Raw genomic sequence first — 27,744 nt, 5'->3', positions numbered from 1 at the left:
CAAAGTACGTGACAACGATAGACTGCAAGCGAAGAATGGTGAACTTTGAACCGGAAGGGGAGGTACCCTTTGTATTTGTGGGGACAGTGAGTGGGCCACGAGTACCTATGATCTCTGCACTGTGGGCTAGAGACCTAATGAAATAAGGTTGCATATGATTCCTAGAAAACATAGTGGATACCTCTAGGGTTGTTTCAGTTGGCCAGATGAGGCCAGACTAGTGTGTGAGCTTCCTGACGTATTTTCAGCAGACCTGCCAGGGTTGCCACCAGATCGAGAGATTGAGATCGTTATAGATTTGGCGCCAGGGGTAGAGCTAGTATCTAGGACACCTTATAGAATGGCTCCAGTAGAGTTAAAGGAACTGAAGATTCAGTTGCAGGAGTTACTAGATTTAGGATTCATCGGACCTAGTTTTTTGCCATGGGGTGCTGCAGTGTTGTTTGTCAAGAAGAATGATGGATCCTTAAGGATGTGTAGTGATTATAGAGAGCTGAATAAGTTGACCATTAAGAATAAGCACCCACTGTCCAAGATCGACGACTTGTTTGACCAGCTACAGGGAAAGACATTATTCTCCAAAATTGACCTTCAGTCTGGCTACCATCAGTTAAGGATTAAGGAGGAGGACATACCGAAGACCGCATTTCGTACGAGGTATGGACATTATGAATTCCTGGTCATGTCCTTTGGATTAACTAATTCCCCAACAACCTTTATGGACTTGATGAATTGGGTCTTATGGGATTATTTGGATAAGTTTGTGATCGTATTCATCGATGATATACTGGTGTACTCCTAGTCAGAGATAGAGCATGAGACGCACCTTCATTTGGTACTACAGCGGTTGAGAAAGCAGAGGTTATATGATAAGTTCAGCAAGTGTGAGTTTTGGTTGCCCCAAGTAAGATTTTTGGACCATATTGTGAGTAAGGAGGGGATTCTGGTGGATCCAAGCAAGATTGAGGCAGTGAGAGATTGGCCCAGGCCAAGCAGTATACAAAAGGATAAGAGTTTCTTGGGATTAGAAGGATACTATCAGCGGTTCGTTAAGGGACTCTCCAGAATAGCTACACCGTTGACTGGGTTGATGCGTAAGAAGACCAAGTGTGTCTGGATAGATAGATGTGAGAATAATTTGATGGAGTTGAAGTGGGGACTAATCACCACTCTGGTATTGAGCCTTCCAACAGACAATGAGAAGTTTATAGTCTAATGCGATGCTTCCAGCAGGGTTTGGGGTGTGTATTGATGCAAGCTAAAAAGATGATAGCCTATGTGTCAAGACAGCTGAAGGAGTATGAGCAGAGGTATCCCACTCACGATCTGGAATTGGCAGCGGTGGTATTTACACTAAAGGTTTTGAGGCATTATCTGTATGGGGAGAAGTAAGAAATATATACCGACCATAAAAGTTTATAGTATTTGTTTACTAAGAAGGAATTGAATATACGCCAAAGATGTTGGCTGGAATTGGTCAAGGACTACAATTGTGACATTTCTTACCATCCCGAGAAGGCCAATGTGGTGGCCGATGCATTGAGTCAGAAGGGCCTAGGGCAGTTATTTAGTAATATGCAGATATTAGAAAGGTTGGCTGAAGAGATGACCAAAGTAGGAATTGAATTGGTAGTTTGTCAACTAGCCAATATCACTCCTCAGTCCAAGCTCCTTGAAAGGATCAAGGAGGCACAGAAGGAGGATCCACAGATAAGGAAACAAAAGGAGGATGTCTTATTTGGATTGGCTAAAGACTTTTCTATTTCAGAGGTGGGCCTACTGAGGTATAGGGGTCAGATTTGCGTTCTGATGGATTCCGGTGTCAAGTGAGAGATTTTAGATGAGTCTCATACTACTCCTTACTCCTTACATTCGGGTACGACAAAGATGTAAATATACTTGAGAACTCTGTATTGGTGGTCGGGGATGAAGAGGGACGTAGTAGATTATGTGGCCAAATGTTTGACATGTCAGCGGGTGAAGGCTGAACATCAATGGCCAGCAGGGTTGCTGCAACCTTTAGGGATTCCAGAGTGGAAGTGGGTGGATATCATCATGGACTTCATGGTTGGATTGCCGAAGACAGTGGGAAAGTATGACTCTGTATGGGTGATTGTGGATAGGTACACCAAACCATCCCACTTTTTGCCTGTTAAGATAACTCATACGCTGGAGCAGTATGCTGAGTTGTATGTGAAGGAAATTGCGTGACTTCATAGGGCTCCGAGGTCGATAGTATCCGACAGGGACCCCACCTTCCCCTCTAAGTTTTGGGAGAGCCTGCAAAAGGCTATGGGCATGCAGTTGCGGTTTAGTACTTCCTGCCATCCTCAGACGGATGGACAGTCGAAGAAGACGATTCACAGAATGAAGGATATGTTGCAGGCCTATGTGCTGGATTTTGGAGGATCTTGGAGTAAGTATCTTCTTTTGATCGAGTTTTCGTATAATAAAAGCTATTAGGCAACTATAGGAGTGAATCCATATAAGATGTTGTATGGGAGGAAGTGAAGATCGCCCATCCATTGGGATGAGATGAGTGAGAGGAAATACTTAGGTCCTGAGGCTTTTCAGAGGACCAATGAGGTGATTGAGAAGATTAGAGTTCGGATGCTCGCCTCCTAGAGTCGACAAAATATTTACTTAGACTTGAGACACAAGACTGTAGAGTTTCAAGTCGGTGATCACATGTTTCTCAGAGTTTCTCCCTTGAGAGGAGTAAAGCGATTTGGAGTGAGAGGCAAGTTAAGCCCTAGGTTTGTTGGCCCCTTTGAGATTCTAGAACGAGTTGGGGAGGTTTCTTACAAATTGGCAATGCCTCCAGCCTTATCAGGCATTAACAATGTATTTCATGTATCCATGCTCCGGAAGTATGTATCAAATTCCATGAATGTACTGAGTTAAGAGAACCTGGAGCTGGATCAAGATTTGTCTTATGAAGAGAAGCTGGATCAGATTCTAGACTGAAAAGACAAGGTCTTGCGGAACAAGACCATTGCCTTAGTAAAGGTGTTGTGGAGGAACAACAAAGTGGAAAAGGCAACTTGGGAGCTTGAGACTAAGATACAGGATATGACTTAATTCTCAGGCTCAAAACTCATCTTTGTTCCAAAGTTAACCATATTGAGGGAGGGTTGGGATCAGTAAAATTGCTCCCACTACTATGGCCCCCTAACTCTCAATATAGAAACTCGGTTCATTGATTTGTATCCACCCTCACCGAACTTAGTCATTATTTATTTTATTATTTATTATGATTGCAAAAGAAAAAATCAAACTCATACATGTTAACAAAGTAACATTGATATTAATTTGGATAAAAAGGTTTTCATTATTTACAATCATAAAAGAAAACAAATAATAAATTAAAATAAACAAGGAAACTAATCTATTCTAAAAATCGGGATCTTCTACATCTCATCCTTCATCTAACATATCGTCATCTATTTCTTCATAGTCATCATTGTCTTGTGCCTCAAAATGCCCTCGAGGAAGATTCGTAAAAATTCTATGTTTTTGCTCATTTGTAAATTGAAATTCCATTTTTGAAGTGAACCTAAGTATGAGAAAATAATATCTCATAGCTACCAGCAATTCATCTTCATCATCTATCATCTCCCAAATTTCTTCTAAGGCTGCAATCACAGTAGGATAATCTCGAAAAAGTCTAATTACTAAAACGTATTGCTCTGTTGATCTCATGATGATTTGCTTAGATTCTTGGAGGTGACCTATCTCTCTGTGGAACAAAAGTAGTCTTCGAGTGATTCTTTCTACCACTCCTACGGTGTTTCTCGGTATTCTAATCCTTTTTAAGGCCTTAATGGCTCGGATATCCTCATAAGTTAATGCTCCATTCATTCTTAACTGAAAACATAAAGGCTAAAATCGTTAGCTATACATATAAACATAATAACTATAATCATAAACACTTACTTAGTAGTTAGATTCAAAGCTTGAGCGTGTGTATCAAGGAGAACTTCATGTGAATGAACTGTTGCTCTGATACCAACTGTAATGACCCAACTAATTCTAGACCTTGGACCATTAAAACTACTTATACATAAACACTATTCTTAAGAAAACATACATATGAAACATTCATAACTTTATTAAAAACTATAAAGTAAAACTTGAAATCTATAAAATTCGAGGTAGGATATGGGATCCCATGTTTGAAAATCAAACATAACTTAAATCTTAAATAAATTTGTTACAAAATCAGGTGCGAAAAATACATAGAAAACATAATTGAAATGACTAAAAACAACTTCGTCCTCAAATCGTTCATGCAGTCCACCGAATCCATTCTTTCTCAATACACAATCCCAAGCTGCCAAGAATCTTCCCACCGCCATAATTATTTTCCTGCACATATAAAATAAAGGAATGAGCCTAATGCCCAGCAAGGAAAATCTACTAAAAGCATGAAACATAAACTATAAACATATAACATATGACTATAAAGATGTATACCATATAGGACTATACTATTAATGGCCATTAAAACATGTGATAAACCATCTACGTCCCCTGTCTAATATCTGAGGTAGGGTAAATCATAACTACAAACATAAAAATGATAAACACTAGGGCACTAAGCAACTATGAGCCCTAGATAAAACATAACATAACGTACTATATCATAAACATATTATTCATACACATACACATAAGCATATAGAAACTATCCTATTTTCCTTACCAATACCAGGATGTGAGAACAAGTACGGAATTTTGGAACACTCCTAAAACCAATAATAGAAAGGTGAGTATTTCTAAAAGAAAAAGATGAAAAGAAATGAACTAAAACCACCGAGAAGAAGAGCTTACCGAAAAGAAACTTCAAGTTCAAAGAACTTAAATGCCTAACCAAGAATGGAAAATATTGAGTTAGGATTTGAGTAGAGAAAAACTATAAAAACTAATGAAACCTACAGAAATGAACTAGAAATATGAATACCTTTGAATGTACTATAACCGAACTACACCTCGATATCGAAAAAAAACACACTATTAACCTTTCTTCCCAAGTGTTTAATAAGCTTAAGATGATAAAGCTTATATCCCCAACCCAAGTGTTTAATACTCTAAAGTAAACCTAGCAGCTTGAAGGCTCTGAACTCAGCTTGAAGAATGAAAGAAATGGCTGGGTACTAGGTCCTATTTATAGAGTTCAAGAATGAAAAGATCTTCTTTTAGCTTGAATAAAATAATGACTATTTAATTGAAAAACATTTGAATATTCGTTCAGCAGAGGCTTAAGACTCGGTCAAAAAGATTATGAGGCTTGCTAAGAGGTTATGATTTGAATTGAGCTCGGTTTCAAAATCATTAAAAAATATTGCCCTGGAGCCGATATATCGCCCATGGTAGGCGATATATCGCCTGGGCTTATATTCCCGAGGCTCATCGAAACGTTCGTGCAAAGTTACGTGTTTTTCGTATTCCCTGAGTGGCGATATATCGGCCCTAGAGCTGCGATATATCGGCATACGCTGAAATATTATACACGTAATTGCACTTTTTCAGCCTAATTTAAATTGAGTAAACAACTTTGACTAAGTCCTATAACGATTTTAAAGCTACAGGAAGATTCTGGGATTTTCAAATATTATTCTTATAAAACTATTCCTCAAAAAATACTTTAATTTCTCTATAAACATGCACATGACAAGTGTCATGATCTTATTACTTCTATCGAAACCTTATAGTATAATAAATATCATCTTTATAATCATCTATATTAATCAAACCTTATGTTATAATTAATATTCTTAAACTATAGGTTAAACTTATAAAATCTATAAGTGTTGCTACGAGTGTTCAACTAAGTCCCGGCTTGAACCAAAAATCCATAGTAATAAACATACTATATCTACTACTACTACTACTACTACTACTATCTAACTAGCTAAGTAAAATTCTTGGACTCTACAGTTTATTACTTATTGTGCAATATTTGTATGAATGTGAATGAACGGCGAAGGCCGGGAACGACAAAGGTCGATAACGGCGAAGGGCGAGAACGACGAAGGCCGAGAACAGTGAAGGCATGCTGAAGGAAGGTCGCTAGGGTGAGACCCTCTAAGGGTTTGTATCCACCTGCTCAGTGAAGACCATGAATCCAATGTCTGGTAAAGCACCTGGGTCGGCATAGGCCTCTATGTGTTTAGTCTACTGTCTGTTTAAGATGTATATTATTAGATTGGATTGTGATATGCTATGTGTTGAGTTTTCTTGCTAGTCCTTGGCTCATGAATGCTCTATGGTGTAGGTAAGGGAAAGGGAAAGGTCGATCAACCATGAGTCGGAGAGCGTGGAGCAGTATGTACATGTTCGACCTACCTGGTTGCCACGACCGGGGTTGTTTTGCAGGATATGATGTAATAGATGGTTTTGTCATTTAGGTTGATAGTATCTAAGCTTTTGAATTCTAATATATTTTTGAAACAATGTTTTGGGTTCCCAATGTATACCTTTTTTTAAATTTAAATGAATATCCAAATTTTTATAATTAATGTTATCAAATGAGTGTTTATTTCAATTTAATCACACTTTTCAACCTAAAACCTCAATTAGCGAACTGATGGCACATTTTATAAATCACATGGTAGTGGCTCTAAGGTAGTAGGGCGTTACATGGACAATTTGGCTAAATGATTATCGACTAAGATTATTAAATCAGAAGTTCGAAACACTCCCTCTCTCCTATCTCACATTCACTCACACTCTCTCTCCTTCTAAGTTGCTAGAAGCCTATGGAAACTCTTCATTTTTTGAGTTTTGAGGTAAGTTTTGGGTGGGAATTGGAGCTGTAGTTGGGATTGGAAGCTAATAAGCTTAAGGAAGCATCTAAGAAATGATTTTAACAGAGGTAAATTCAAGTTTTGAATTATGAGTTTATAAAGTTTTGAGTTCCTAAAGTTATTTATGAATTTTGAGCTTCTATGGTGTTTCGATTATGTTTTGAAATGGGTTAGTCTATTACTGAGCTACTGAGACCATTTTCATGTTCAATTGTGAGTAAAATTGTGTTTTAGGATGGTTTTGGATAGGTTTACGATTCTTAAAATGGCTGGAAATCTAGGTATACGGGGTCACGTTGCGGCCCTCATGAACTCAGAGAGGCAGGGAGGTGCCTCAAACTGCCTTGGCGCCACAGAGCTAGGTGAGTTGTGTTGCGGCACGTGCCCTATGGTTTTGAGCTTGGGGCTCTCTAACTTTTTGAGCATCACGACCCTTAGTGGGGGGCGTCGTGGCTCAAATTGGAGAAAAAGTCAGAAATTAGGTTTTGGGTTATGGGAACTCAAACCTAAGGGCTCAGGAATGATTCCACCACCCGGCTTAGTAGAATTCAAGGTCCTAGAGGCTAAGGCTTGACTTGCAAGCCTTTATAGATTTGTTTCTTTACAGTTGTACCTTGTTTTGGTTGTAACTAGGGTATACCATTAGGCTTAGAAGGAAAGGATCGCGCTTGGGGTCGCTATACGTGTCTCATTAAGGACTTGAGGTAAGCAAACTGTACCCAGTCTTTGATTAGGGCTTGGCCCGATTATTGAACATGGTTATAACCATGCTTAGTATTTTTTATTAAACATGTTTAACTACGCTTTGCATATCTATACTAAATGATAGATGTATATCTATTATATCTGATTAAAAAGCTCAGCTTATAAGTCGAGGGTTTATTAATTATAGTTAAATTAAATGCTTGGCTTATCAGTCGAGGATTTTTCTATTGTATCTGATTAGGTAGCCCGACTTATCAATCGATGGCTTATCTATTATATGTATGATTGAAAGGCTCGGCTTATGAGTCGAGGGCAGCAATAGCGTGCTGAACATAGACCGATGATGTTAGGCCTACCCAGAAGCGTGATATACGCTTGAACGACCCTATGGCCACTTGCAATATAAAGTGCTTGGAACGCTTGGCCAGCCCTAAGGCTTGTTATACATGGAATTGGGCAATGGGATCCGGTGTGGCTCTATAGTCACTTATCAAGGGAATAAGGAAATGGGCCCTTGTGTGGCTCTATTGTCACTTATCTGGATTGAATGCAAGTTGATTATGATTTTGTACTATCTTGATTTACCACTTATAAGCATGTTTATGGTTTCTTACTAAGCCTTGGCTCACGCGTACTACATGGTGCATGTAAGAGGAAGAAAATGCTAACTCAGCCATGAGTTTGAGAGCTTCAGGGGTGGAGTGTACATATGCGGCTTGCTCGATCTCCACGGCCGAGGGTACCTGTCAAAACTAGGGTTGGACCCTGATTTTGCCGCTAAGGTCATCTTTTGTATTCATTTTGAAAATATAAAAATTTTAAACTCTTTTGGGATCCCATGTATCGAACTCCAACTCTTTTAATGGAATGGTTGACTTAGAGCAAAAAATTTAGTACCTAAACCTTGTATTAGTTTCAATTACACGTTTTCAGTCCAAATGACTCGTTTAGCGAGTTAAGCACAAATTTTAAAACACAGTGTAACAGTCCTGGATTAGTAGGACATTGTAGAATAACTTCTTCGTTACAACTTACCCTCCAAGATTGTATACCTCGGAATCTTGTACAATAACTTTCGAGCCTCATTTCCGTCTTTAGGTAGACTTTAAGTTTTGAGGTAGTCGATTATAAGCCTCATCCATGTTGGTTGTGAATCGATCATTTCAACATCAACCGGTTCTGGTTTGGAAATACAAGGTTGTGGCAAGGATTACACTGGAACCACATTGAGTGTGTCAACCTCCCTAGTTGTTAACAGTCGAGCCAACGCATTAGCATTTGAGTTATGCTTTCTCAGAACTCGTTCGATTGTGTAGTATTGGAACTGCGTGAATGCGGTCTTGAATTTTCTAGGTATGTTGCCATTTTTGTTCCTAGAGCTTGATATTCGCCTTGTACCTGGTTGACCACAAGTTGGGAGTTACTATAGCAGTGTATGGCCTTGGCCTTTAATTCTTGAGTCACACGAAGCCTTGCTAGTAATACTTTATACTCTACCTCATTATTGGACGCATTAAATCCAAATCTCAACGAAGAATAAAATCTATGTCCTTTGGGGGTTATGAGCATAATGCCTGCCCCCAGTTCGTTCTCATTCAATGTCTTATCAATGTATAGTTTCTAAAGCTCTTGAGCTGGGGTTATTACTTCTTTGTTTGATATGCCAGTGCACTCAACTATAAAGTCAGCTAATGCTTGGGCTTTGATCATCGTTCTCGAGTGATAGGTTATCTCAAATTTCCCGAGTTCGACTTCCCACTGGTTGGTTAGTGAGAACATGTATGGGGTGCGCTTGGAAGTAAGGTCGTAACTTTCGCAAAGTGTGTACCAAACATAGTGCGAGCTTCTCCATTAGGGGATATGGTCATTTAGCTCCTAAGAGTCTTTTACTAACATAGTACATCAATTTTTGTACCTTTTTTTCCTCCCGAACTAACGCAACACTAATTGCATGCTCGGTTGTGGCGAGGTATAGGTACAGTATTTCACCCAAAATAGGCTTAGATAAAATTGGTGATTCCACGAGGTGTTTCTTGATAGCTTGAAAGGCTAGCTCTCATTCCTTGGTCCATTCGAATTTCTTGCCCCTCTCAATAGGTTAAAACATGGCAGACATATGTCAATTGATTTTCAAGATAAACCTCTTTAAAGCTGCATTTCGTTCAATTAAACTCTAGAAATCCTTGTGCTTTCGAGGTGAAGGAATTTCTATTGGAGTCTTTATTTTTTCTAGGTTTGCCTCGAATCCCCGAGCATTCATTATAAATCTGACGAATTTTCCATAAGATACTCTGAAGGAGAACTTTTGCAAGTTTAACCTCATGTTGTATTTCTTGAGTATAGTGAAACATTATGTGAGATCGGCAACATGGTTATTGGTGTGTTTGGACTTGACTAACATGTCATTCACATACACCTCCATATTATTTCCTATCTACTCGATGAACATACTGTAACGCCCCAACTCCTGGGACCGTTACGGTGTGCCTTGTAAATAGTGCTAAACTCGCTAATCGAGTCATTTGGCCAAAATCGTGATCTAAGTATGATTAGCGGTTTAGGGATTAAACATTTTGGTTAAGATATAACGTTTCACTAGAACGTTTAACATATACATTGGGATCCCGAAAATACAATTCAGAGTTTATTACAGAAAATATTTACAACAGGCCGTTCTAAGCGGCAAAACAGGGTTCAACCCTAGTTCCACTTTAAACCTCGACCGTGGCGGTCGAGCAGCTGCATATGTACACGTCATCACCTAAGCCCTCCAACTCAAGGATGGTCTAGCTTCCTCTTGCCTTTACCTGCACCACATAGCACCCGTGAGCCGAAGCCCAGCAAGAAAACATAATGCTTTTCATAAATATTATCAAATGATTATCATTATAACCACACTGAAGATAAAGCTTTCAAACCAATGGGTGCACATCACATGATTCTAGCGGGAGAGTGGCTGTTAAGTAAGCCACCAGCCTCCAAGCTCTGTTTTGTAGCGGGAGAGTGGCTGTTAAGTAAGCCACCAGCCTCCAAGCTCTGTCTTTTAGCGGGAGAGTGGCTGTTAAGTAAGCCACTAGCCTCCAAGCTCTGTTTTCTAGCAAGAGAGTGGCTGATAGGTAAGCCATTGGCCTCAAGCTCTGTTTTCTAGCAAGAGAGTGGCTGATAGGTAAGCCACTGGCCTTCAAGCTCTGTTTATTCATCGACCCTCAGGGTCGGTCAGGCATTAATGCTCCTTGAGTCATTCAATGCTAGTAATCGATTAGATCTAATCTCTGGCTTGCGTGATTCACGCTAAGGCCGTTCTGACAAGTAAGTCAGCGCTTCCTGACCTGTGTCCAGTAACACTGCCGAGCCTGACAAATAAGTCACAGCCTCACAGCTGATACTAACACTTTTGTCGATTCTGTATTCAGTCCATACACAAGTAAGCAATGCTATCAATATGTATCATACGCCAGTTATCCAAGAATAGGGCATTCAGCATGCTTACTAAACAGTTTCTAGCACAGTCATGATCATGCACAAACTCAGAGACTCAAGCTCTGACCAATCTCATATTCATCGTTCATGGCATGCTCTAATCACATGTTTCTCGTGCATTACATGCATCACACTTAATCATCCAGCATGCCTCAACAACAATCATATGCAAATGGGCAAAATTTGCCAAGCATTCATTATGCTAACAATATTTACATTTAAACGTCCAACATGCATCAATCATAGCCATGCATGTCATATTCAGTAGCCAATCAACATGCATCATAATAGCCATGCATGTCATGCTCAATAATCAACCAACATGCATCCATAATAACCATGCATGTCACATATACACAGGGTGCAGTTTCCTTACCTCAGATTCGAGCTAGTACCAATATAAGAACGATCCTTGAGAACGATCAACCTTTAAGTCCTTAGCGGTCACCTAATCATATCCATATATGGAACACCATTAATAACATGATAATCAAAGGTTCCACACCAATATCTATCCCCCAAGAGATCAATCCAAACTAATCCAAGTAGTAGGGACACTCCCGAGGCCCATAACTAAGTTCCCGGGGTCAAAACGAGCAAACGGGGCGAAAGCAGGGCAAGGGCTGCGGCCCTAGCACCTTGGGCCGCGGCCCCCAAGGTTCTCTGAGGCAAGGACCGCGGCGCCCACCATCAAGGGCCGCGGCGCCCAGCGAAGACAAATTCCTGACACCTGCTTCTTCGAACTAGAGCCGCGGCCCCCAACCCTGGGCCATTCCCAAACGCGTTTTAAACACTCCAAATCTTCCAAAAACGTACCCAAACATTCCCCAATCATCAAATCAAAGTTTCCAAGCTTCCCAATACTCCAAAACCCTCAAAACCCAAAGCTCAAACCGATCAAAAACTCAACAATTAACAAAGTCCAATTCTAAGCTTAAAAACTTTAAAAACTTAAAACTTCAAACTTAGATTACCTTCGATTGGGTTGTTTCCCATCAAATCCTTCGGCTAAGAAGCTTCTAATCCTTCCTAGGATCGCTATGCCTCCACCCTCGCTTGATTCCGACTCCTAGAACTCAAGATTCCCTCAAAAAGGCTCAAACAGTAAAACAGACTGTTTTGAGAGAGAACAAGAAGTTTCTAACGTATGTTCTTATCTGTCAAGCTACTTCAAGCTTAAGTAACCTTAAATAAAACCTAGTGCTCGGGGTCCCGAAAACACCCCCGGGGACACTATAGTCAAAACTTCCAGAATTTCACCCTGATCTCAAATATTCCCAATCTATCACCAAATAAACATTTCTATTACCCCAAAATTGACCCCGTTATGACAAAACCGCTAACTCATAATCTAAGATCGTCTCATGCCACATAGCTCTAATATAACTCCAAAATAATGAAATCTCATTCACATATTACAATAGGCACCCAATAGGCCCAATTACCAAAATGCCCTTATCATTTTAAATACTCCCATACGCATGCATTTATCATCATATAATAATATAGTTCACATTAACATGCATATATTCATTTTATAACATATTAAATCAATTATGGCCCTCTCGGCCTCCTAATCAAGGTCCTAAACCTTATTAGGAAATTTGGGGCATTACAACTATCCCCTCCTTATAGAAATTTCGTCCTCGAAATTTATCTGAACAGCCCGGAATAAAAATTCCGCACAACCAATTCTAGTTTCCCAGATCATTCTATTGACCTCACTATTTCTTCAATATACTTTGAATCATGGTATACTTTGTTCCTCAAAATCTCATAACTCAACTCATGAGTTCTTTCAACCCATGTCCACTGCATGGAAATGCACCAAACAATGTACAACTATCAGAACCCAAACTATGGTCCAACAAGAGATAATCTGACCAGTCCTATCCAGGACTTAAACTGTCATACCAATCTAGGCTCAACTTGCCTTTGCTCATCACCCCTTACCATGGTGATTCTTTAGGAAGACATAACTTCCTACCTGGAACTCCATGTTCCTGCTTTTCAGTTTAGTATCACTTTCCATTTATTCTAAGAAATGAGCACCCCTGCTCCAACCTCTAGTAACCTCTACGGTCCCCTGAACCATCTCATGATCCAGATGTAACATCTCACCCATCACATTCCAATGTACAGGTGATGCACATGTTCTACCATACCTTATCTCATAAGGTACCCTTTCAACACTGGACAGTTCTCCCTCTGATTATAATCAGCCCGAGAATAACGATCTGTACAAAATTCTATTTATATACTCATTGCCTTCTCTCACCCTTCCATAACCTGGAAGTAACATTAGAGTCTTCATCTAATAAGATAGACCTTGAGTTCACGAAGGCTCTCTATCCTTCTCACAAGGAGATTCAAATATAGATCAGCTATACTTTTCACCTGTCCTTACTGATACACTAGACTCACTTGGACTACCAGTCCACAATGACTTAATGCCAAATCATTTCAATCCATCAACCTGGGAATCCCACCGCGAAACCCATCGCGATGCTCACTTATTCCCATTATGAAACACCCAAAGGCTGTAATGGCCTTGCTGTTTCCTGACACACTGTCTCGACCTGCTAACAGGTTAAGAACTTTATACATGCCTCGATATATGCCCATTCATCTCAGGCCATCACTATAAAATTCCCATATCATGTTACCCTTTCACGATGCCTGAATGAAATGAATAAAAGAATAGCATGAGATTCATCCAGAATCTCCCAGTTAATCTCAATGTCCATCGGATCCCTAGTCCGATCTCTATGCCACCATAAATCCACGTCTGGCGCTACACAACCCTTAGCCAATCCAGCTAAAGCTTTCCATTCAATCTTGCCCATCTGTGGCTCACTCAATTATCTTTCCTTTGTATCCTTCTTGAGATAATAATCTCACACAATAAACTGGCCACTCGGCCCGCCAGAAACTCTATCCAGTCCTGGTCTGATTCTTTAATCAACATGTTACATAGGCAATCACCTTTTCTCTGCCACTAGGATGTCATAACAACCCACTAACTGGTCCTGGTCTATAAAGACCCAGCACTTTCTCCCCAAGGCACCTGAAGTATCTTTCCAATTCATGGACACTCCTGTCCCCAAGGCACTTTTCACTCTTGGCAATTCTCCACAGAGAAAACACCACTAAACCATCGTCCAAGACGATCACAAATCCCATTTCAAACAAATCCTTGAATGCTCTATTCATCTAATTCACAAACACTTAATATCAACCCAATTCCCAATATATACTTAGCACTCACAGTGCTCTAATCTGACACAAGCACAATCCTTTACATAATTTTCTCACTCTGATCTCTAACTGGTCTTAACCAGATCCAAGATCCACCCTAAAGGATTCCATCTTACTCAGCAACTAACTCTTTAATTCTTACAACCCCACTGAGCCACTCAAAACTGTGTTTACATCTGATTCCCTCTCTGGCACTAAATCAAACACCATTCTAGTCCCTTTTCATAAAAAGGAGCCCTGGCAGACCACTTGAGAACACATTCAGAACCCACAGACTAGTCCAGTCTGTCCTGATCTCACTAGCACAACCTAAGTGGTATCCACCACACTGGCTAAGAGTTCCATGCACCTCCCTGCACAAACTCCAGCCCTCACATCCGGTATCATAAACATATCAAATCCATGCATAATGCCAATTGTCACAAGACTCTTCACTAACAAGCTCAAGAATTACTATACTTTCCCTGCCATTCAAGACTGTTCTTTAATTACTTAACCAATCCAAACCCTGGATCAAACCAAAGCCTGTCACAACCAGCTTTACCAAAATCCCCGATGAGTCCTTGCCATAACCCAACTCAACTCTTAAGTTACCAATACCGTGCTACTTTTCCCATCGCAACATAACCATGTGATCCACATATATCATCCATATACCTTTCTCCAAATACACATCAACAAAAGAACAACATGGCCCCAAAGCCAAACAGCATAATTCATAACTCAGAACTAAAAGACTGACCTGTCATCCCCGACGAACTAGTCTCGGTCTCAGATTCTGATTGCCCTGGAACAAACACTCGAGTTGGAGTCGAGCTGTCTATCCTCATCTGCTCAAGCTCTCTTAGCCTTGGGCAATCCTTCTTGAAATGTCCAACCATGTCACATAGGAAACATGCTTTCGCTCGGCATTCTCCCAGATGACGCCTCTTGCATCGCGTGCATACTGGACGAGTCTGCCAGCTTTTCTTCTTACTTGCTCCAATAAGTGGAGGTACCACTATCTGGGCTCCATGCCTCATGGCACTCTTTTCCTCATCTCTGATGCTCTCAACAGCAAGAGCCTTCTCTACCACCTGAGCATAGGTAGAGACTTCATGCACTGGGGCAAATCTAATTCCCTGAGCTATTCCAGGATTCAACCCCTGAATAAATCTTTCCTTCCGAGCCACATCTGTGGGTACCATGTCTAAGGAAAACTTGGCCAACTCATCAAATTTAGTAACATACTCAGTCACTGATGCATTTCCTTGAACAAGATTCAGAAACTCATTCATCTTGGCAGTCTTAGCTACATCACAATAGTACTTCTCATTAAACAGCTGCCTAAATTCTTTCCAGTCCATCACAGCTGTATCTCGTGTCTGGGATACTACCTCCCACCATGTCCGAGCATCATCCCACAGTACACATGTAGCACAGATCACTCTATCATGACCTACCAGCCCCATACTATCAAGAATGGAGCTGATCATACCCATCCATTGCTCAGCTCTGAATGGATCTAGGCCTCCCTCAAAGATTGGAGGATAAAACTTCAGGAATCTTCCACAGAGAAATTCCCATCTATTCTCAACCCTAGGCTGAGCTAAAACTGATGCCACCCCTGGCATAGCAAAGGAAGAGGTACTCCCCAGCAGACTCCGCTGGTGCTTCAGATACCTGATCTCTTCCTCCTGCCTCTGGGCCATTCCCAAACGCGTTTTAAACACTCCAAATCTTCCAAAATCATACCCAAACATTCCCCAATCATCAAATCAAAGTTCCCAAGCTTCCCAATACTCCAAAACCCTCAAATCCCAAAGCTCAAACCGACCAAAAACTCAACAATTAACAAAGTCCAATTCTAAGCTTAAAAACTTTAAAAACTTAAAACTTCAAACTTAGATTACCTTCTATTGGGTTGTTTCCCATCAAATCCTTCGGCTAAGAAGCTTCTAATCCTTCCTAGGATCGCTATGCCTTGACCCTCGCTTGATTCCGACTCCCAGAACTCAAGATTCCCTCAAAAAGGCTCAAACGGTAAAACGGACTGTTTTAAGAGAGAACGAGAAGTTTCTAACGTATGTTCTTATCTGTCAAGCTACTTCAAGTTTAAGTAACCTTAAATAAAACCTAGTGCTCGGGGTCCCGAAAACACCCCCGGGGACACTATAGTCAAAACTTCCAGAATTTCACCCTGATCTCAAATATTCCCAATCTATCACCAAATAAACATTTCTATTACCCCAAAATTGACCCCATTATAACAAAACCGCTAACTCATAATCTAAGATCGTCTCATGCCACATAGCTCGAATATAAATCCAAAATAATGAAATCTCATTCACATATTACAATACGCACCCAGTAGGCCAAATTACCAAAATGCCCTTATCATTTTAAATACTCCCATACGCATGCATTTATCATCATATAATAATATAGTTCACATTAACATGCATATATTCATTTTATAACATATTAAATCAATTATGGCCCTCCCGGCCTCCTAATCAAGGTCCTAAACCTTATTAGGAAATTTGGGGCATTACACATACGGTTTACCAATCTTTGGTACGTTCCTCAAGAATATTTTTAACCCAAAGTGCATCACGTTGTAGCAATATAGTCATTTATCTGTCATGAAGCTCGTGTGTTCCTGGACAGGAGCATGCATGGATATCTGATTATATCAAGAATAGGCATCCATAAATGACATGATATGATGTTTCGAGGTTCCATCAACAAGTTGGTCAATTCGAGGCAATGAAAAGCAATCTTTTGGACATGCTTTATTCAAATATGAATAATCAATACAGGTTCTCCATTTCCCGTTTAGTTTGGGAACTAACACCAGAATAGCTATCCAATCTTGGTAGAAAGCATCGCTTATAAATTGGTTTGCTTCAACCTGTCCACTTCCTTCTTCAGAGCTTGCTTCCTCTCATCATCGAGGAGTCTTCTTTTTTGTTGCTTCAGAGGGAAGATTTTATCTATATTCAGAGCATGACTGATTATATTGGGACTGATCCTGATCATATCCACGTGTGACCAAGCAAAAACATCTTGATTTTCTTTTAAGAAGCGTGTTAATTGATATTTTTCCACTATAGCGAGGGTTTTCCCAATTTTTACCACTTTTTTTATGTCATTTTCATCGAGCTAGACATCTTCGAGTTCGCATTCGACCTCGAAAACTCTTTCCTCCTTCTTTTCGTAGCAGTGCTTGGGTGATAGGTTGAACCTTTCCTATCACACAAATGCTATAGCATTCTCGAGCTGCTAGCTAATCTCTTTTCAACATCCCAATTCCAATTGGTGCTGGGAACTTGACCGCTAAGTGTCGTACAAAAGTTGTTTCCCCCAGCCCAATCAATACAGGTCTCCCGAGCAGAACATTGTAGGCAGAAGGTGTATCTAATACTATGAACTCGAACATCTTAGCCACCGAGACAAGGTATTCCCCTAGTGTTGATGGTCCCTATGCTTACTATCCCTTCTCTTGAGAACTCATACAGAGTAGTTGCACAAGCCTTTAAGTCTCAAACTAATAGGCCCATTTTCTCCTACGTATTCTTATACAAGATGTTCACCAAGCTCCCATTATCAATTAGTACCAGCTGAACCCTTTTATTGGCGAGATGGATGGTGATAATAAAAAGGTCATTATGCGGAATTGTACATGAGAAATGTCTTCTTCCATGAAGGTTATTATATGGGATTCGACTCGTTGTTGTTTTGGAGCTCGGGGTTGTAAAATGTATGGTGAACCATCCTCGGTTTTTAGTTCTTGCATATATCTTTTCAGGGCATTCTTACTTTTTCCGGCTATAAGATACCCACTAGAGATGGTTATTAAATCTTCTCCATTAATCGGAGGTGGCTGGTTATCATCTCGAGCAAGGGGTGTTGCGAGCTAAGGTGGCGATACAGGCTAGGATGGTGCCACTATCTGGTTTTATGAGGCCTGCCCCTTGTTATTACCCTTATTTCAGACATACTGACCAATGTAACCTCTCGAGATCAAACCCTCGAACTCGTCCTTCAACTACCTACATTCTTCTATCTTGTGGCCGATGTCCCTATGGAATCGGCAATACTTATTCTGATCTCGCTCGACATGTTAATTGCGCATAGGTTCAGGTAATCAGAATGGGACCTGATTCTCATTTTCAACAATGATGTTCTCTTGAGTCCATGTTAACTCTGTATAAACAATATAAGTGAAGATGTACTTATCTCTTTCTTTCTTCTTACTCCTTTCTGCCTCAAGAGTATTTCCCTTATTCTTCTTTCATTTGGAAGAATTATCACTAGAGGGATGTACAGTAGTTGGAGTCGCCAATCTTATAGCAGGTTCATATTGATTGTTGTAGTTATTGGAGCAGAAGGTGTCAGCTATAATGCTTACCTTGCCACTTCTACATTGATAAATATATGCGCTCGCTCTGTGAACTCCATTTTGGTTTGAAATAGTTTTCGTTGCAAGTCATCCCAAAAGGCACTTGCTAGCAAGAATCCATCTCGAATAGCCATCAAGTGACTACTGTCATCTACATCTTGAGCTCGAGCGGCCTCAATATTGAATTTTCCAATATACTTTTTAAGTGATTCACCTAGCTGTTGCTTGATGTTCGCCAAGGATGAAGCCTCGGGCTTGATGTTTTTGCCGCGCAAAATTGCATTTCGAAATCCTTGGATAGTTGCTCCCATGATGAGATGGAATGTCTGCAGAATTTATCGAACCAACTTTTTGCTTCTCCCAATAAAGTGGTCGGAAACAAAAAGCATATGAGCTCGAGATCCACGTTACTGGCCCTGATATCCGTGTTGAAGGTGCTTAGATGACCACCATGGTCAATACTTCCATCGTTAGGTGCCACATGGGGTAACGTAAAACTACTTGGGAATGGTGTGCTTAAATTATGAGGAGCAAAAGGCTCCTGCTCCTCATCTGAGTCATAAGCCTTTTCCTTGTTTTGCCTTCTCGAAGAAGCCTAAAATTTTCTTCAAACATGTTTATTCTCTCCTCAATCGAATCTACCAAAGGTGGAGCCTGTACTTTGGGAAGCTAGTTACTGTTCAGAGGAACTCTAGCTGCTTATTGCAGTATTGGGTTTTAAGTATTCCCATATACTAGTTGTAAAGGCTATAGATGTGCATTTCGATGAGTCCTCACATCTGGGTTTTGCTGGTTGTACAGCGCCCAGTTCTGGTTTAGTTGGTCTTGATGATCGGGAACATTGTTAGGATAATTCTCATATTATATTGGTTCAGTGTATAAATACTCACTAATCTACTAACATATTGAATGTAAGTACAGTAACTTTCCCCAGCAAAACTAATCACCCTTTGTTGTTATTGGGCATAATTTCGAGGTGGGTTATCCACGTGTACCTTATCTGAGTGGCTTGAGACCTAGATAAGTGGCTCCCCGACTGCTGGGGCTCCCTTGCTTGCCTTACTCCCTGACCTACTCCTACAGAATTCTCTCGACTATTCCTAGTATTTCGATCTCCACTTGTACTTCTCGTGCTCTGAGCTGGCGTTGGTGGCGGAACATTTTGTGGTATATCTCGTACTGGTGATGGGTGTCTAATCGGAGAAGGGGGATACATGATCAGAGATGGTGGCAGTCTCTCTGAGCTGCTTGTGGGGCAATTCAGTTATTCCCAACATTTGCAGGGGCTTCCCTTGCCTTGTTAGTATTAGCACGCGAGGGATTTCAAGATGAAAGCCTTAGCTAACTAATTCTAGTGTTTACCCCAGCTCATTCTGCCTTGTTCTGTTGAGCCATTTCTTTGGCCATTCAAGACGCGGTACTTCCCTGAGGACACCCGCTAGTCCTTTTTGGGGATGCTTGGGCTTCAGCAACCCTTCTCGTCATTTCTTCATTTAACCGAGTAGCTTCAACTAGCCTCTCTCACAGTTAGGAAGAGCAATTAAGCTTCAATAAAATTAGGAAGAAAATAGATTTTTTACGTGTTCAATAGTTAAATCCACTTAGTCCACGAGTCATTATTATTGACATCACTAAGTTAAAGTTTAGAAAGAAATTTCACAAAGTTTTTGTGTACTGGAATTCAGCGTGTCCCTTACAAATGAATAATCCCAATATTTATAGACTGCCTTCAAATATTCCTTCCCAAATTTTTAGGGAAGTTGCAACAACATTACATTTTGAATTTTAAAAATGAAGAATATCTTAGGAATCGGGTTGACTAAATTAAGACATAACTGAATCCATGAATATAGGCTTTAATTATTTAACTGTAACAACATGGTATCTCACGAACATACACTTCCGAGCATACACCATGATTCGAGCCGACACCTGCAGTATCGTCCGAGTCATCAACTTCCGATCTTTCGAGGTCAATCTTTAGTCACGGTCCAAACCTTTCAAGGTAACTCCCCATTTCGAGCGCAGAATGGTGGCGTGACACCAATATTGATACATGTACACATTTATTCTTAATTCAATCATCTCTTCGAGCCTATATATTGAGATAGTATAATTCATCTCGAAATTTGTGGGAAAACATGTTTTTTTTTTCACAAGTACATATATGTTTGGATAAACAAAATAAATAATTAATAAAATACAAAAAGAATAAATTTAAGCACATAAATATGTTTTGGTTATAATTTTGAAAACATAATTGATAAAGTAATTTAAAAAAATTAATATAAATTTTTAAAATATGTGATAAAAATTATTATGGTTCATTTATTGCCTTTTTTTAAATTTATTTACTTTATTTAGATGACTTATATTTCTTTTTTATTTTTATTTTTAATTTATTTATCTTATTTTGATGACTTTAAAATTGAAGGTGTTAGAAAATAATAAAAATAAATGTTAAATTTTACATTAAACTACAATTTCTATTATACTCACATTTATAATATATAACAATAATAACTAAATTTTATCGTCACATTTTCTCGAAAAAAAAGAGGTTTTTTAAAAAATACACTTGTTTTTTGGTATTTTTTTACCTTTTTACGGTCCGTGATTTTTTTTTTTAAATACAACCTTATGTTTTCAAAAATACGTTTTTAAAAATTTTATATTTACAAAAATATGGTGTCAATTAAACAACAAAAAAAACAATAAGACAACAACTAAACATTAACCCATTGCATACTAACATGTTTTTTTTTTTTAAATCAAAATATATCTGCAAACAAGTAAACAACAAATAGACATCAACATAACAACAAAACAACATAACAACTATAAATAAACTTAAACAACTAAAAACCAACATGAAAAAAACTATACATAAAATCTAAACAACACAAAAACAACAACCCAAGAACAACACAGTGCAACCCATTACATTTTTAAAAAGCAACACACTGCAATACAATATCGAAAAAACAACTAAAAAATAACAATTGGACAACAACTAGACATCAACTCACTATATTAAAAAATAACTAAAAACACAACAATTGAATAACTAAAAGTCAAACCATTACATACTAACACTTTTTTTTATAAAAAAATTCAAAATATATCAGAAAACAATTAAACATAAATCAGACATCAACACGACACTGTATTTAAACTTAAACAGCTAAAAAACAACATGAAAATAACTATACAGAAAACCTAAACAACATGAAAACAACTATATAGAAAACCTATACAACTAAAATACAACACAAAAATAAAATGATATTAGACAACTATACATAAACCTAAACCTAAACAATGGGTGGCCCAAAAATCCAAATCTAGTTGTTGAAACAGTGGGTGCTTCGGCTCTGTGCAATTGGAAACACACATGAGTTCTCTCGGGCTTGGGTCGAAGACTGGGGTCGCATGCGTTCTCGAGTACTTCATTGTGGTGGAGCTGGAAACGCAAATGGATTTGCGCAGCTGGGGTCGGGTTCTCGCCTGGGTTCTCTCGGCTCTGAGTTCGAGTTGCAGAGGGTGGCGATGTAGCTCTCGTGGTCAGGGTGCTGGGTTCGAAGGAGGGTCGAGACGCACATGGATTCGCGCAGCTGGGGTCGGGTTCTCTCCTGGGTTCTCTCAGCTCTAAGTTCGATTTGTAGAGGGTGGCGATGGAGCTCTCGTGGTCGGGGTGCTAGGTTCGAAGGAGGGTCGGGCCTGGTGGTTCGTGATTGGTATTGTGCAGCTGTGGGGTGGGCTCTCTCTCTCTCTCTCTGGCTGGGTTTGGTGGCACTGCATGGTGCAGCTCTCTCATCTTCTTGGCGAGGTGCAGCTGATGGCATGGATTCACGTGTCAGGGCTAGAGACGAAGACACGGAAACCAAGGTTGCAAGGATGAGTCCGTAAAATTGTAATAAATAAACAATGAACCCATGTATCAAAATGTTAAAAAAATAGTTTTTTTTTGTCACTTTATGTAAAATTTCCAAAAAAAAAATCCATCACATATACAAGGGCATGTGACGTGAACAAGTTATTAGTCAGTTAGTGAATGGGAGGAAAAATACACACAAAAAGCATAACAATATATATCTGTCAGATTCAAATTGAGAGTGTCGTTTAATTAAAATATGACTATTAAAACTACCCACGTTAAAATTATAATATGTATAAATAATTAACGTATACTATATATTTTTATGCACTATTATAGTATATCATATATTAATTATGATATCCTAGTATATTTTCCGGTGTTTATTATAATTACATCGAACTTTTTGTAAATTTCTTTAAAAAAATCTAAATAATTTAGAATCTGAAAATATGATCTAAATTAATATTTGCGTACGTGACAATACTTGCCATCTTAAATTATTCAGATTTTTTTAAAAATTTGTAGATATAGAAAATTTAATGTGACTACAATAAACATTATTATGTAAAAAATAGAATCATAACTTATGCACATGGATATCTAGTATAATTGCGTCTGTGTCCTATATTAATATAATGAGCATAATTAACTTCTGTATATAATCGTTATCTCAGTGTGAAGCTAACAATGACATCGCAGGTATTGACCTCATTTCTCAGAAGTGACAAGTATTGACAATGTTAATGTATATTCAATTTCAAGTGCAGACATTATTATTATTTTTTCCAAGTTTTTGTCATCGATAGGTAAGCTGTACCTTTCAATTATTTTTAGTACTATTGGATAAGCCGACTGTATATAGTATTAGAAATGTAACTACCATATATGTAAGTAAATCAACATGGCTATATATATACATGGATCAATCTATTTTGACATTTTGATCGACTAATCTTTCTGAAACCCCTTTAATTTAATAGCACGACTATATTCAAAGTTACACTTTCCATTTTTCAATATATGTTATTTAATATTCATAGATTACTCACTTCTTTTTAGATCTACTAAATACTATGGGTACCTCATTCGTTATAAGAGGATAAAGTAGCAACGGATTTTGATATTAAAAAGAAAAGGCAAGCTGATCATTTGAAATATTAATTAATTATGAGTAGAAAAAATATATTAAAAATGGACATAAATTTGTAGTCTTATCAATAATATGAGGATAGAAGAGAAATTAAATATGCCAAAAATATCTCTTCTCAAATAATTAAGTGATAAAATCCATCTTAATAAATATACGATCCGGAAGTGTTATTGTATATGACCACATCACATGTATTTCTTTTTCATAAATCAATAGAGTAATTAAAGGCTTAATCACATCCACTATTAGATTGGATTTGCACGATTAGATTAGATTAGATTTGACTAGATTATTATTTAAAGAGATATTTACACATAGCACTTATTTATGAAAAAAATAACAATTTTTTCCTGTTACAAGGAATTTTTTACATTTATAAGTGTTATTAAATTAATTTCTTTTATACAGACTTGACAAGTAAAATAGAAGTTGATATTTTACTATTAAGTCTTACTAGAAATCTACCAGCAAATTTCTTATTAGCCTAAAATTATTTATAATTTATAAATAAAATGTATTATTATATTTATAAGAATTATTTAAAAATAAAAGTAAAACATATATACTTAAAATATAATAAAAAATTAAACTTGTCTAATTTCATCCTCTTGGGAATTTAAGGTTATTTTTTTATTTTAATTTAAATTTACTTTTTTTAATAAATTAATTTAGTTTAATTTTTAATGTAATTAAATTTCTTTTTTTATGTTTTTCAATTTTCATTTAATTTTGTAAACTTAATTTTACTTTTAATTTATTTTTAAATTATAAATTATTTTGAGCCAATAGAATATTGTCGTATGAACTACAACAAATTATTTTTAAATTTATATCAAATAAACCAATTAGTAGGTTTAGACAAGTGCACATTGAATCAATGTTTAATGGTCATGACTCACGACTAGCAAATGCAACTAAATGTAACAACAGAGACTGTAACCGCCAAAACTTTTGATTGAGATATTATAGGCAACATTGCAAAAGATCAAAAACTTTTGCCACCAAATCAAATTAAATGTGTAGCTCCTATGTACTGCATGTAACAGTGCTTTCAAAATTTGACACATATGTTAATAAAAATTAAATATAATCATCTTATTTTTTTAATATATAAGGAAATTAGTATAATTTATTTTCAGTATATGTTTGGTATATTTTAAGTTTATTTTGGATATACCTTAAAGCACTACGTGTTACTCGAGTTGTAGCTCATCATCATGATTTATCTTCTCGAACTAGTTTTTTACTACGTATGTATTCAGTTATTTTTTGTTTTAAATTTAATTAAATTGTATTTTTTATCATTTTTTGTAGTTGTTTTTTAGTTATTATAAGTACAGAGTAGTAATTTTAAATCTTTTTTCAATATTTGTTGTTGTGAAGTTGTTGTCACGTTGCATTTAAGTTGTTTTTATTTTATTTTTTATTATTGTCATGCAAATGGATTATATATATATATATTTATATAGTTTTCCTATATTTTTTGTTGATGTCTAATTGATTTCAAATTGAGTAAATTTTTGATAATTTTTTTCAGGTCAATTTAGTTGTTTTTGTGTTGTTTAGATTTATGTATAGTTGTTTTCATGTTGTTTTTTTGTTGTTTAAGTTTATATATAATTGTTTTGTTGTTGTGTTTATGTCTGATTATTGTTTAGTTGTTTTCAGATATATTTTAAATTTAAAAAAAAAAAAACATATTAGTATGCAATGCGTTGACTTATAGTTATTGTCCAATTGTTGTTTTATAGTTGGTTTTTAATGTGTTAGTATGTAGTGGGTTAATGTTTAGTTGTTTTCCAATTGTTGTTTTTTTTAATTTATTTTGTATATATTTTTAGTTGTTTTGAGATATATTTTGAGTTTATTTTTGACACATTTAAAAATACAGGGAAAAATTGTTTTGAGGTTGCTTTTTTGTTGTTTTTTAGTTTATTTTGAGTTAATGCAATGAATTGATGTCTAACTATCTTTTCAACACTGTATTATTGTGAGGTTGTTGCCGTGTTGCACTTAAGTTACCTTTTTGATAATGTATTGCACTATGTTGCTTTTTTAAAATGTAAATGAATTTTTCGATATTGTTTTTTTATTTTTTTTGTTGCTGCAATGGAATGCACTGTGTTGTTGTCTTGTTCCTTTCTTGTTATTTTTTTAATGTTATATTTTGTGGGTTGATGTTTAGTATAAATCGTATTTTTGTAATTTTGAAACATTAAAATCATATTTTTGAAAACTTAAGTTAGTAAAAATGTAAAAAAAAAAAAATGAAGAACAGTAAAAATGTAAAAAATAACATAAAAATGGCTATTTATGAAAGAACCCCTTATTTAAAAGAGTAATGATATGTGTACCCAAAATTTACACCCAAACATTACACACATTGATTGAATTATTTTAGTACTACATTGTATTTGATGTGGTATAGGACTAAACGAAGTATAAAATAATGTATACATATATATTGTGTTTTGATTATATATCAAATAAAATATATTTTTAATAATAAGTAATTGACGGCAACACTCATTTATCTTTATATTTTATTAGGTATATAATTATAATGTACTCTATGTTTTATTGAAATACAAACTTAATACTTTTTATTTTCAATAATAATCATCTCGTACCCTCTAATTTGAAATAATACATATTTGGTACCCTAGACTCAAATGTGAACAATAATTTTTTTATCAATATACCCAAATTGTCATAAGTTATATGTAATTAAGTAATTAAATTTGAATTTGAAACTCATATAATTGAGAGTTGTTTGGTCATATTGATCAAATTTGAGTCCAAGTATAATAACCAAAGTTATTATTTTCTTATAAGCTCCTTAAATATTGTAAATCCTAAAATTAGCATATTTTATAGAAATATCGTTTTATTAAAAGATCAATTTTTTGTTTCCCTTTATTGTGTTTTTCAGAATTAAATTTTCCCTTTTTTGTGATTTGTGGAATATTTACATTCCTTATTTAACTTTATTTTATTATAAAGGGAAGTTATATCTTGCAAATATTCAGTACTTACCCAAAGTCAAATCTGGAATATTTGTTTTTATATTTTCATACAGCTCAAGAATTGAAATTCAGGAAACTGAATCTTTAATGTCATTAATTGTTCTTTCTATTTTGAGCATTTTTTTATCCAACACAGGTTTGAGCTGTCCCCACCAAAATCGTATTTGTCGGATCAACATCTTCTAAAAAAGGAAACTCTTCATCAATCAAGAATATCTTCAATTATTCTTTCCTTTATTAGGAGATTCTTTCTCAGTCTTTATAAGCACGAAAAATGACTCTATAAATAGGTCTCTAAAGGCAGTGAGAAAAGTGAACTCTTAGATGCGTAATTTGTGAGTGTATTGTAATATTTGTGAGAGTTCCTTCTTTGTATTCAAGATCATAATATTCACGTGATCTTGTAGAAATATGAGAGTTTAGTTTATGTGGTGAGTTTATACCATGTTCATGAGTGAATACACATTGTAATTTGAACACAACTTTTATAGTCTTTGGAAGAAGACTTTTACAAGCCTTGCGTCTGGAGGATGCAACCACTCGCTGGCCATTGAAGGGAGTTCAAGTGGTTGAGCGTTTCAATCAAGATCAGATTAGTGAAGAGAAGTACAACAAAGTTGCAGCAAATCTCAAGAGGTAGTCTTGTTTTGTTTAAGTCAATATTTTGTACTTGTGATTCTTTATTAATTGGCTTTATTCTCTGGGCGTGGGCCCAAGGAGTAGGTTATCCGAAAGGGTTTCTGAACCTTGTAAAAATTCGTTGTGTTCTTTATTGTTTTGCACTGTCTTTTTATTGTGTTCAGTTTCTGTCGTGACAAGTTCGGATTCTGTCCCGACAGAACTGCAATCTGTGTAAACAGTTAATTACCATTCCGCATTTTAATTAATTTGGTAATTACTAAAAACGAAATTTCAATTGGTATCAAAGCAGGTCACTCATTTCTGAGTGTAATCTTGGTTTATTCCATTTGTTTTTCTTGTTCTTGCAATGTCTTTTTTCACAGAACGAGGCTCCATAACTCGCCCCCCTTTACTCAACGATTCGAACTATC

The sequence above is a fragment of the Humulus lupulus genome, chromosome 2 (assembly GCF_963169125.1).
Source record: "Humulus lupulus chromosome 2, drHumLupu1.1, whole genome shotgun sequence".
Lineage (NCBI taxonomy): Eukaryota > Viridiplantae > Streptophyta > Magnoliopsida > Rosales > Cannabaceae > Humulus > Humulus lupulus.
The sequence above is the reverse complement of the archived record's forward strand: the minus strand, read 5'-3'. Positions refer to the sequence as shown.